This window comes from Crassostrea angulata, chromosome 10, assembly GCF_025612915.1.
Source record: "Crassostrea angulata isolate pt1a10 chromosome 10, ASM2561291v2, whole genome shotgun sequence".
NCBI lineage: Eukaryota > Metazoa > Mollusca > Bivalvia > Ostreida > Ostreidae > Magallana > Magallana angulata.
The window spans coordinates 50,449,851-50,463,457 of NC_069120.1; the positions used below are offsets into that span (position 1 = coordinate 50,449,851).

At 33.3% G+C, this 13,607-nt stretch overlaps 1 protein-coding gene across 2 annotated transcripts in view; it reads right to left on the minus strand.

The window, feature by feature from the left end:
* Nucleotides 1-13,607, minus strand: part of LOC128166530 (annexin A7-like) — a 50,039-nt gene that overhangs the window by 29,497 nt on the left and 6,935 nt on the right. The window contains exon 2 of one of the 2 annotated variants that reach the window (XM_052831768.1): nucleotides 6,373-6,977. The exons of the other annotated variant lie outside the window; for it this stretch is intronic. The gene's annotated coding sequence lies outside the window, so the exon portion shown is untranslated. The remainder of the gene's footprint in view (nucleotides 1-6,372; nucleotides 6,978-13,607) is intronic. 2 annotated transcript variants of the gene reach the window in all.

Sequence of the window (13,607 nt, forward strand, 5' to 3'; positions counted from 1 at the left end):
TCTGTACTGTTTACCGACAACTTTACAATTACAGCGCCTTTGAACTTATGTGTGTATATGGCATGTAATCCCGATCCCGATTCAGATAAACGTGTGCTTGCCTGGTTCCCTGAGCTACCCATTACACACAGGAAGCAGGCTAGCTCATGCGCAGGCTGAATTTTCCCCCATAGCATCCGGTTTAACCTCGCTTATATGTTTTCTGCGTGGACCTCAGGGTCCACGCAAAAAACTGACATAAATATAGGGATTTTGCATGTTATTGCATCGTCGAGAGAAGTAATATTCATTTCTGTAAATAATGTTATTTAATTTTACGTAAGATAGCGGTGTCCTTATATCAGGTGTAAAATTTAGACGCTCACTTATGCTTTAATTCTCGCGATGATCTTTGATACTAGATTTTTATTTTGAATGTTCAAGTCTACTCATATTATTAAACAATATCAGCCCTGAAGAAATTTTCAGAGATGCCATCAATTTTGACTATTTAACAAATTTTGACAGCAGGCAACAATTTCAAACTTGCATATAGTCTTAAAAAAATTAGAAAGATTTTATTACAGAAGTTACGTGTTTTTTAAGGCAGGTTCGTTTTAAAAAAAATACATTTCCTTACATGAATCATGAGTACATGTATATATCAATCCTTGCTACCCTTAAAAATTTAACTCGCCGTTAAACTTCTCATTGTTTAAACCCCTGTCACAGTGGAGCTGCGTCCTCACGGCGATCCCACTGCGTCATTGAATAATGTAAAACGCCATGGTAAACGAACTAGAGTCTCCTACAGCGCCGTAACAACGCAACAGCATCTTCGTTCGCCGCGATGGGATATCCTAGAACATTTTAGAATGCCATGCGACGGCGCGCACTGTGAACATGCACAGAGTACGCGCCGTGACTCTGTGTTCTGATAAACACGCCGTAGAAGTGGAGTAAGGTCGCTGTGACAGCGCCGTAAAGTCTCCAACAGCGCATGTGCACGCAGTCAGCGCGCAGAGCACGCCGTGGACGCGCGGTAAAAACTCCTAGCACGTCATGAGCGCTCGGCGGATACCTAACGAGAGCGCAGTCAATCGCAAAGTTGAACTCTGTGGAAACGTAGTTGGGGGCTCTGTAAGAACACCTCAGTCGCCGTCAGGATGCCGTGACATTTTCACATGTAAAATTTTTAAATAAAATTGTATATCTTTTCTGAATTTTCCTTGCGATCCTACGGCGATTCCATAAATTTTACAACGCCGTGAACACGCCCTGTGAACGCAACTTGGTGTGACAGGCCTTAAAGAGTTTACAAAACAACTACACAAACTGTGTTCGACAAATAGTTTTCCTTAAACATTTTCTTCCTCTCTTTACAGGCTTTCAATCACAACACGTTTTTATAACAAAAGCAGAAGTGAAATTTTAGTCATTAGTCATTATAATCGTTTGACACCAAATCATATAAATTTTCAACTCGCCAACGGAAGACCTACTCGTGGCTTTGCCACGAGCTCTGCTCTAGTTCTAAATATTCCTGTCTCAAAGAGTTTTCTCCATGACCCAGTAAAAAGGATTTCTGGACTCATCATTAGAATTGGAACCTCTCCATTTTTTATCTTCTCTAATACTCCTGTAATAATTGTTAATTATAATTATTCAGCAAAGTCCTCATATATGTTTTAATCAATTCAATTATTTTGATTAAATTGATTTCATTCTCCAAAAAAAGTCTTCCAAAGCTGTAGCAGGGACGTATATACTAACTAACTACTATAATATATATGGCTTGCCATATTCATAAAAATGAGCTAAACATAGTTTCACAGTCGATAAACTAGGTTTATCAGCTGTTAACTATAGTTTACGGATCCTTAACTATAACTATAGTTTACATTAGTGAAACTATATTTCACGAATGTAAACTATAGTTTACGAATGATAATCATAGTTTATCTATCTGTAAAAAAACGTTAACAATAGATTTTGCTGATAAATATAGATTCACATTTGTTAATTATAATTTACAATCGTAAACTATAGTTAAGAGTTGTTAATTATAGTTTCACAAATCGTGAAACTACATTTAGGCCAAACAAAAAAATCTGTTTGTTTACTGTTACATGCTGAAAAAAAATAGGGTCGGTAGGTAGGATTATTTTTTTATTTTATTATTTATTTTTTTTTACACAACTTCAGAAACGTCAGATACATGAAATTTTTGAGACAACTCGAATATATCCCTTTCTAAGTGACAAATTTTTACGAAAATTGGCATAAACATTAAGTAATTCCAAACAAATAATTAAACAAAGTAATATTGAAAGTTAATTAAATATTTTGTTTACGACGGTAGAAAAACAGGGTACCTGGCGCAGGCATAATCTCGGAGACTAAAAAACTAAAAAACTAAAAAACATCCCATTTCAAAGTGTCCGTAGAATTACAGTTAATGATAAAAGAAATCAAATTAAATATGTTCATGTTAAATATGTTTTGCTATATTTTGCGACTAACTTTTGATTAAGTTTCACTAATTTTCGAGGTAAAATATGGATTTGGTACAAACATATTTACCAAGCAATAGAAAATATGACAACGACATTACATTGAATTTTGACCTCAAGACGGCACATCGAATATACATCAAACTTGTGGAAATCTCAGAAGAAGACCTTTAAGGCCACGCAATTCCTTAAACCAAAACTATACGATAACCAGGGATACAGAGCTTCAGTTCATCATATTTTTTTCACTGATTGTTTGACTAGAATTAAGACAAATAGACTAAATATCCAGTACTGTTTACACACTAACTGTTGTCAACAGTTCTAAAATAAAAACAAAATGACTGCAGGAGACATTCACAGTAATTTGATTTTAGGGTAAACAGAACTCAAAATAAAAATCAAGAATGAGAGAAAATGTAAATGATGACATCTTGAAATCAAAACAAAAGATGAGAAATTAAAAAATAATTCTTATTTCCGGTCGTTTGTAAGGTGTTTAAACACAGGAGCAATGAGAAGCGTTAAAGTGACGTTGCGAAAAGTTTGCGGTTGTGTTGGGTCACCGGACGCAGGCACGTTGATCCACTTATCAAAAATGATCTATTCATGCCATGGAAAAGAAACTTTTTACATTGATAAACTTTATTCTGGTTTACATTTTGGTGAAATTTCAAAGGTAAATCTCTTTTCCTAAAAGAATAAGAGTAAATGTCTCAATAATTTCCGACCAACCCTCGCAAACTGATAATACAAAACTGTTTTGCCATTGTGTCATGCTTACTTTTGTTTGCCTTATGCACCCCTGTGAATGTTATTGTCATTTAAATTTTTGACCACGTGGTTTTATTTGACCCTTTCAGTTTCGTAGTAAAAATCGTGCCTCGTATTTATAGTCTATTTTATAGAATCTAGGTACTTGTAATCAAATATAAAATCTAGAGGTTTATTGATTTTAAACTTTATCTTCATTAATTGGTGGATAAAATGTGTTCTAGAAATAAATAAGACAATACAAAAAAATAGTTTATGTCTGCTGTTGCAACAATTAACATGCTTAGTAGAGATCTCCCCTGAGGATTAATTTTCGATTTGCGCCTGACCTGGTAATAGTATCAATAGAGCAACAGACTATATATTTTTATGCAGAATGTTCCTTGAAAATGTCTCGATATGCTAAGTTTTTATACAAAACAGACACCCATTATTTTTTTAAAAAAACATGATATTGCACATCACAAGCATCAAACATGGCCATGATAGAGATGTGCAAAAATGGATTTAAAATGATTTTTGAGGATAATTTTAGGGAAATAAATTCAAGAAATTGATAAAATAACACTACGGATGTCTGGTGTATAATATCGGTTGGATATCGAAATAAAGAAAATCTAGAAAACTCGTTGCCATCCTGTCGCTTCGCTTGCTACGCTCACGAAGCTCACTGGTAGGATTTTGCCAGTTTCTCATTTATTTTCAAGAAATTGATAAAAATCGCCGACTCCTGTGGTCAAAACTATCCTGCCTCCATGTTGTTTGCCTCGTACTTCAAAATCGGGAACCTTTTCATTTCCCCCATGTTATCGATCGAACACCTGGATAAATGCCGATATTAACTGCATTTGCTTTATGTGTGCGCATTCTTCAAACTGCAGAGAACATGTGGACGTAGATATTGTCACCATGTTTTTTTTTTCACTTTCGATTTCAAACGCTTGACAGATTAAGATGAATATAAAAGTTAAACGTACCCACGTGTGACTTCCGGATTTCTAACGATGGATAAAAACAATTAGGGTCGGCGATTAAATATAGGGTCGGTCGGGAAACCGTAAACAAACATATTTTTTTGTTAGGCCTTATCAGACAAATTCACAAAAATGAGCTTAATATAGTTTCACAGTCGATAAACTAGGTTAACTATAGTTTAAGGATCGAAAACTATAGTTAACGACGTTAATCTATATTTCACGTCTGTAAACTATAGTTAACGCGATAATCTATGTTTCACATCTGTTAACTATAGTTAACACTGAAAACAATCATTTGCGATAGTTAAACATAGTTTATCTGATAAATATAGTTTCACCATTGTTAAACTATGATTAACAACTATAAACTATAGTTCACGAAATCAAATTGTATTATTTAGACATTAAGGCGCCAAATTCACAAAAATGTTATAAACATAGTTTTACGTTTGTAAAGCATGGTTTACAAACAGAATCTCTCATTTAGTATCTGACATGCGGAATTCTCTGTGAAACTATATTTTAATTACGACCCTAAACTATAGTTTACGATTGAATCTATAGTTAACTAGAGTTTTTTTCGTAAATCATAGATACGTTAACCCTAGTTACAGCAAGATAAGATTTTGCCTTAACAAAGATCATTTTCATTGGTCTGTAAGATATATATTTCCTTTTTACAAGAAAAGTGATTTTTCGATAACTTAATGGCAATTGAAATTATTAAAATAACTTAACATTTTTTATTTTGATTTAGAAAAAATTAATACAAACAACAATAAAAAAAAAACGCGGGCTTTTTTTTATTGTATTTACTGACATTCAATTAAATCAACAACATCTTCCCCTGCCGACTCCAACCTTTGTAGATTACGGCGTATATCAGACAAAATAGTAGGATCAAAAGGGTTGGTGGTAACTTGGCATCTCAGATTATCGAGCAGAGAACTAATTCTCCTTATGCAATTGTGTACAGAGGGCAAACTCGCACGTTCTTCCCTAAGAAGAGCCATTTTCTACAATGGCGCACATTTTGTATCGCCTCTCACGATTGGTTACTCGAGATTTTAAATTGAAAAATATAGTTAACACACATTTAGACTCATAAACTATGTTTAACAGACGTAAACTATAGTTTACAAATGTGAATTATAGTTTAGAACGATAATCTATGATGAACAAACGTAAATTATAGTTTATCTCTCAAAACTATGTATAGGATCGTGACATATACTTTATGTCTTTTAAATATAATTTATAAATATAAATGACAGTTAACTATAGTTTAGAACCGAAAACTATAATTAACGATTGTAAAACATAGTTTATCTGATAAATATAGTTTCACAATCTTGAAACTATATTTATCAACTCTAAGCTATAGTTTACGAATGTAAACTATAGTTTACAGATGTGAATCTATATTTATCAGCAAAATCTATTGTTAACGTGTATTTCCAGACAGAAAAATATAGATTTGCATTCGTAAACTATAGTTTACAGATGTGAAATATAGATTAACGTCGGTAACTATAGTTTAGGATCCTTAAACTATAGTTAACAGCCGATAAACCTAGTTTATCGACTGTGAAACTATGTTTTGCTAATTTATGTGAATTTGGCGTGCTTTAGATTTGTTAACCGTAGTTTACTGATCATAAAACCCTATTTATCAGATGAACTATGTTAAACAACAGCAAATGATTGTTTTCAGTGTTAACTATAGTTTACAGATGTGAAAAATAGATTATCGCGTTAACTATAGTTTATAGATGTGAAAACGTCGATAACTATAGTTTACGATCCGTAAACTATATTTAACAGTCGATAAACCTACTTTATCGACTGTGAAACAATGTTTAGTTCATTTTTGTGAATTTGGCGTGCCATATACATATATATGTCTCTGGCTGTAGCTAGGATGTCATGTGGCGATATTGGTGGGTGTTAGAGTACATGTAATAATTTTCAATGTGTGTGTGTGTGGGGGGGTGATGCACTGATGCATACGGTAACTCTAATATGTTAATTTAATAAGCTTGTATTTTCCTGAGACTACTTCTACATATTATCATGATTATGTACGCTGTCACTTGTAATTAACTTAAGCTATTAAAAAAGATATTCACCTTCTTTCAGATTCTCTCCGATATAGACACAGTCAACTCCAAAAGTTTTAATGTTAATGACTTGATCTTTCATTAAAGATACCAATGGAGAGAACACCACCACAACCGCAGAACTTCGATCACAGTCATCTGGAAAACGTTCTTTCACTTTTGTCCCCCACAGTAGTTTTGGTAAAATTGAATACAAACGGTTTTACCATATCCCGTAGGTAGTACTGCAAATAAATCCTTGCCATTCACAACCGCTTTTAAACTTTCTAGTTTGAGATCTTTAAGTTTAAATGGCAAATTCATTCCATAACAAATATCCGATATAGTTTTCTTCCGTCATTGTTTACATGAATTAGGAGGTGTGTTTCTTTCAACCAATCAAATTATTTACCGGTATTTTGGTAAGCCTCATTTTGACGTTACAAACATTTACGTGACGCTTTACCAGTCTCTCTGCTCGTCGGAGATTTACGGAGACAGCCGAGCGTCTGGTTGAACGAGACTAGTCCTGCTGCTGCATTTTCCCAGAAGATGACCAAAATGTATAAATGGTATTTAGCGTTGCGCTACATTTTGATGTGTGAGTAATTTAATTATGTAGATGTTTATTACATCTGTAAATCAGAGTAAAAAGGTAATTAAAGCTGGATCGTGTCTTCGAGGAGGTTGTTTTAAGGTTGTGCAGATCGTGTTTGCATTAAATTCAGCAGTAATAATTAATTAAATAAAATACAGCGTTTAATAGATAAATATCAATCTGGGTAAATAAAATATTTGGTGTTGAAAAGAAGAAATTTCCGAAGAGGAAGAATTTTCTGAAAAGTGATTAACACATCAGTATTATGGTGAGTAGAATTTTAAATCATGGATGCATCAGCCTTCTGCACCATGCATATAAATTATCAGAACTTCAATTGCCACCAAGTAATATTTGAGTCTGTTTTTTGTTATAATTATTCAATACATGTATTTGAATTTACACAAAAAATTTCAGCTTGGATTAGCAATATAAACAAAGTGAATAGCATTAGTAAGGTTATGTAATTCCATTTTTTCCAAGTCTCAAGTTTTGCTAACATAAGTGTGATGCTTAGCATAGAATGTCATAATTTTTAATGTCTGCATTTTAACCATTGAACATGTTGAAAAGGAAATTATTTGCATATTTATATTAAACATTTTTTGCAGAAATAATATATTTATAAAAGCAAGTATTGCATTTTCATTGCTACGTATGACACTGCATGGTTACATCTTTTTATGTAGTCTAAATTTCACAATTCCTTAACTGCATCAAAAGATCCTGCCAGTGGTGGAAGCGGTAACATTTACTCACCAAGTCTCCATGCTCATTCTTGGAAATTATCAATGCATATCTATAATTTATTATAATAGTAAGGACTTGTTTTTTGTTGTTGCTTTTAATGGAACATTAGTTAGTGAGTAGATGGCTTAAATAACCATGCACTTTTGTGTTGTGTTTGTGTGTTTTATATATATACATAATTTGTGATTTTATTCTGGATATTTATCATTTTTAGATTATATATATATATATATATATATATATATATATATATATATATATATATATATATATATATATATGTGTGTGTGTGTGTGTGTGTGTGTGTGTGTGTGTGGGTGTGGGTGTGGGTGTGTGTGGGTGTGGGTGTGTGATTAAGTGTGTTAAAAAGGAGAAATTGAAAAGAATTTTTACCTTCAATGCTTGCAGCTAATTTTTTTTAAATTTCATAATTCTCTGAAGAGCTAATACAAAATAGTAAAGTGTCTTTTAATTTTGACTAGCATATTTAAGTATACTTGCTGTCGCACTGAGAAGGCTCTGGAATGCTTTAAGGTCTGCTGGGGTAATAATTGTAAAAGCGCTTTGAGAAATGCATTGCAATTTAAAAGTGCTATATAAAAACTTGCAATTATACTCTGCTGCACTTAAAATTACTTTAAAATCATCACTCTTATTAGGGGGCCAATGTTTCGGGCTTGTTTGGGGATTTTGTGGAATCCCTTGCCCATGAATTTACATCCTCACAAACATATATACAAGCATTAGTTTAATAATCATTAAGATAACCCCAAACTTGCCACCAACGAACTAACCTCCTCACCAGAAAAATGTTGGCAACTTACGAACATTGACCCACATATGTATGTGAAATCACATGTAGTTGGTATCTCTTTGCTTTTGAAACAATGTCACCTAAGACATCACATCTCTTTTTCAATTTAGGTTTTCTTTGCAGATTCATAATGGAAAAAAATTAACAGCCATAATTAATGTGGCGGAGAATATTGTTGCCAAAACTTAACAAATAAAAGGTTGCTTGATCAATGCAAAATTACAAAACAGCAAGATGACATGGTGAAAAAGACACTGGATGAAATTTTACAGATGGCAGAAATAATTTCAACTCATGGAAAGACAAGCAAAGAACAATTTCTAAAACTGAAAAATTGGCTAGAGATGGAAAGCTGGAGCTGGCAAGGTTGAAAAAGGAAAATTTTAAGCTTAAAAGAAAGGCTGATGACTATGAAGCAGAAGTGACGGATGAATCCTTTAACAGTCTACCCTCCCAACAGGAACTTCTACCTTCTTCACAGGAAGATACTCCAGCCAAGAAGCAAAAAATTTCTGATACTGATATGGAGAAAACGTTTGTCCCTACTGAAGAAGAAAAGAAATAGGACCTTCGGGAAAAAAAACATTGAAAAAAAATGACAGTAATATTCAAAAGCTGTCATTGACTGTTCATCTACTTAATCTTTATGTTCTTTAAAACATGTGTAAATTATACACATACAATTATTATGTTCATTATTGTTATAAACCAAATTTACAAACTATGTGTTCTTTTTACGTGTATCTAATTAAAGTAAAGTAAAATTCTACTGTGTAAATTATAAACATGTCTTTTGGTTGTCACTATTGTACATAACACTTTTACATGCATTGATTTATTCAATAAATTTATTGTTTTAGATTGATAAAAGAATAATTTCATACCATGCCAAAGAAAGTTAGAACTAGTGGTGACAGACAGCATAGACAGAAAAAGAAAGAAAGACTGAGAGAGAAAAGGTGTCAATAATCAAGGAAATAGTGATGAATACTAATTCTGAAAAAAAAATTTCATTTTACAGCCTCCTATGAATAAAATCTATAGTGTGTAACGGAATCTGGTTTGCATCAACACAAGAAATAACAATAATGACAAATGTCATTTTCTTAATATATACATGTATCTCATTGGTATGGGTGTTTTTTTCTTCACAGGACTAAAACTTCAAAGGAAGATGAAGCACCTAAATTGAAAAATCTTGCAAAGAAACAGAATGCACAACAATCATCAGAAAATGCAACACCAAACAGAAACTCAAAACAAAATACAACAGACAGAGCTGCAGTTATTAATAAAAGAAAGGGCAAATCAACACACCATTCAAGTGAGCTGGAAATTCTTCAAAAGAAACAAAAGGTTCAGGAATTGTCAGAGAATAAAAAACTAAAGAGAAACCCAGAAAAAATACTACACACACTGCTACATTTAATAATGAAACAAAGCGCAAGTTATCACATTATTCAAATGAACTTGAAAGTTTTCCAAAGAAGCGAAAGTTACAACTGTCGGAAAGTGAAAAACTAAAGAGAAATCAAGATTCTAATGATTGGCTTACAAACTACTTTGATCATCAAAGTAAGAGACAAAAAAAGAAAAAAGAACACCTTTCAAAGCAGCAGCTTAACAACATTTCCCGCCGTAAACGAAGACAAATGCCATAATATAGACACAATGAGAACCTTAAATGAAATATTTCAAGAAGAGAAAGGCGAAGTAATGCTGAACTATCAGAATGTGAAAACATGAGTAGAAACTTGACTCGAGCCAAAAGACGCTCTATACCTGCGATTAAACTACAGGAAAACATCAATAGAAGCTTGACTCGAGCCAAAAGACGTTCTATACCTGAGATTAAACTACAGGAAAACACCAATAAAAACATGACGCGAACCAAAAGACGTTCTATACCTGAGGTTAAACAGCAGGAAAACACCAATAGAAGCTTGACTCGAACCAAAAGACGTTCTATACCTGAGGTAAAACTTCAGGAAAACACCAATAGAAACTTGACTCGAATCAAAAGACGCAAGATTAATGAGGTGAAAAAAAATGAAAAAAGGAAAAGGAAAGAGTGGAGGCATAGGAGTAAAAAAAAAAAGAAAACACATCACTCCACAGCAAATACTCCAAGCGAAGAAAGCAGAAAAATATTGAAACTCAGATACAAATATTTCGTGACCTATTAAAACGAGGCGATGACTATGTTTGCTCGTGTTGTAAGTAAACATTTTGCCAGCATAGTATTTACTTAGTAACAATACTTGCATATTTGAAGAAAGGCATACCTGAGCAATTTCTGAATCAGACTCTTACAGGAACAAAAAGTGTAGGTAATAGTGAATGGATTTGCAAGACATGCTATAAATACACAATGGAGAAAAAAATCCCACCAATGGCTTTCTGCAACGGATTCAAGTATGAAGAGTTACCAGATAATTTAACTGAATTAAATCCAACTCAGACAGAAGAGAGATGTGTAGCTCTGAGGATCCCATTCATGCAGCTTAAGCAACTTGGAGCAGGAAAACAACTAGGTATCTATGGCAACACAGTAACTGTTCCTATGGATCCAACAGATGTTATTTCAATGCTTCCAAGAAGGTTTGAAAACACTGCAACCATCCATTTGTTGTTTAAAAGAAGACTTCAGTATAAATCATCAATGCTTCATGAGACTGTTAGACCCAAAGTGATTTATAACCTATCTTAGTATTTGATTGACAATAGCGTCCTTTATAAACAGGAAGGTATAAAATTGGACACAAACTGGTTGTCGGAAATTAAAAATGATATCGATTTTGCATCAAAAGAGGATTTAGATACAGTTCAGAACATGCAAAATGATAAAAATGATAAGTCAGTGAGTGCATGTCAAAGTCATTTAGGAATTATTACAGATAAAGAGGATGATGATGATGACAGATGATGTGAAGAAACTGCAGAAGAATCCTCTTGATCTGGTAATAAAGACACTTTATTACAAAACATTGATTTTACAGATGATGGTCGTCATGCTTTACAAATAGCACCTGGTGAGAAGAATCACCCCATCAGTTTGTACCTTGATCAATATTCTGAAGAAAAGGCTTTTCCTGTATTGTTTGCTGGTCAAAAGAGAACAGAAAATGATGAGAGACAAAATCCAGTGACATTCAGTACAATTTGTAAAGTAGAGTTACGAAATGTCGACAGAAGATTGTGTGTCTAACATCTTCTTCAAACTAAAGAAAGTGCAGACTCTACAAGTCAAAGACATTGCAACAACAGCTTTAAGAAAACAACAAATAATTCATATACTGCTGGGCATTTGAAATCTTCTGAGAATACCAACAATTTGTTGCAGAATGATGAAGGCTTTACATTTTTGAAATCACTCAGATCATCACCGCCATATTATCAAAGCAAACAAAAAGAATTATTTGCAATGTTAGGCCAGTTGGGTTTACCTCCTTTTTTTCAACTTTTTCTGCAGCTGAAACCCACTGGCTTGATTTGCTTGGAATATTAGCTAAGAAAATCCACAACGTAAATTTACTTATCAAGAGATAGAAAATCTCAATTGGATGGAACGATGTGAACTGATTCAGAAAGATCCCACCACCTGTGCAAGACCTTTTCATTATTAGCTCATCTGAACCGAAGGTTCAAGTGAGCTTTTCTGATCACCCGTTGTCCGTCGTCCGTCCGTCTGTAAACTTTTCACATTTTCGACTTCTTCTCAAAAACCACTGGGCCAAATTTAACCAAATTTGGTACAAAGCATCCTTATGGAAAGAGGATTATAAATTGTTAAAATAAAGGACACATCCCTTTTCAAAAGAGAGATAATTGCGAAACAGTGAGTATAGGGTGCATGTCTTTAAAAATCTTCTTCTCAAGAACCATTGCACCAGAAGTGCCAATTTTTACACAAAAGCCTATATATGGCTCGGGCCAAAACTGGGTCCCCAGGCGTGGTTCAAAGTTTAACATAGAAATACATTGGAAAAAAATGTTTTAAAAATCTTTTCAAGAACCACTCGCCAGAAATGCCAATATTAACACAAAAGCTTGTATATATACTGAAGATTCTAATTGTAAAAATCGTGACTCCCGGACCAAAACCAGGGCCCCAGGTGGGGTTCAAAGTTTAACATAGAAACACATAGAAACACATAGAAAAAAATGTTTACATGACTTTTGTTCCATTTATTCAACTAATTTGTGCACCCAAAAACCCAACTGTGTCTCCCTGATAATTGACAACTCATTGCATATGTATTTAAGGTTGTTTAATCAAGAAATGGCGGATGAATACGATAAGGTGTAAAAATTCACCAAATATTAGTTTATCGCTTACATTTTATTTGGATACCGTGTCCGATAAAAATAAAATTTAATATGTAAATTAATTTGTTATCGGGCACGGTCTCGAAAATAAATGTAAGCGATAAATTTATCTTGTGATGTTGCAATATTGCAGCTAGTTTGGTTGAGCATTATAGATACGGCAGATCAACGCACGTGGTGTGGATTTTTATGTAAACAACCATACCATAGATAATCTTGTTTCACATGGAAATTAAATTTTAAAAAGTTTTATTATAATTAGGGGAACACTGTTAATGTGTTACCTTCGTTTACAAATGATGAACCTGTAAAATTTGTTCAAGAGTGTTTAAAGCAGAAAGAAGATAATTTATTTTTGAACTTTGAAATTCCTTCGGTTTTTGTAACCATATGATGAGTTATGATTCATTGTATTACAAATGCATCACTACGTATATTTTATAAGGAAATATACTGAGGATACATTCACATGGTGATGTTAAAATTGCATATAAAAATATAGTTGCATATTGTGGTATTTATGGACTTATTGTACGTACGACCTAACTCAGTGCGTGCACGGATCTCTATCTCCCGGATGTGTCCCGATGCATGGCGAAGGCTATTGTGAACTCTTGTTGATTAACCCATGTTTTATGTGTATTTGTATGTTGTCTGCTTGGCAATAAATACTATAATTTGTACGAATTTAGTTACACAAAATGTTTTTATTCTGATATTATTTGATATACGACTATTGGAACAGAAATTTAAATTAATGATACCTAAGCCTTA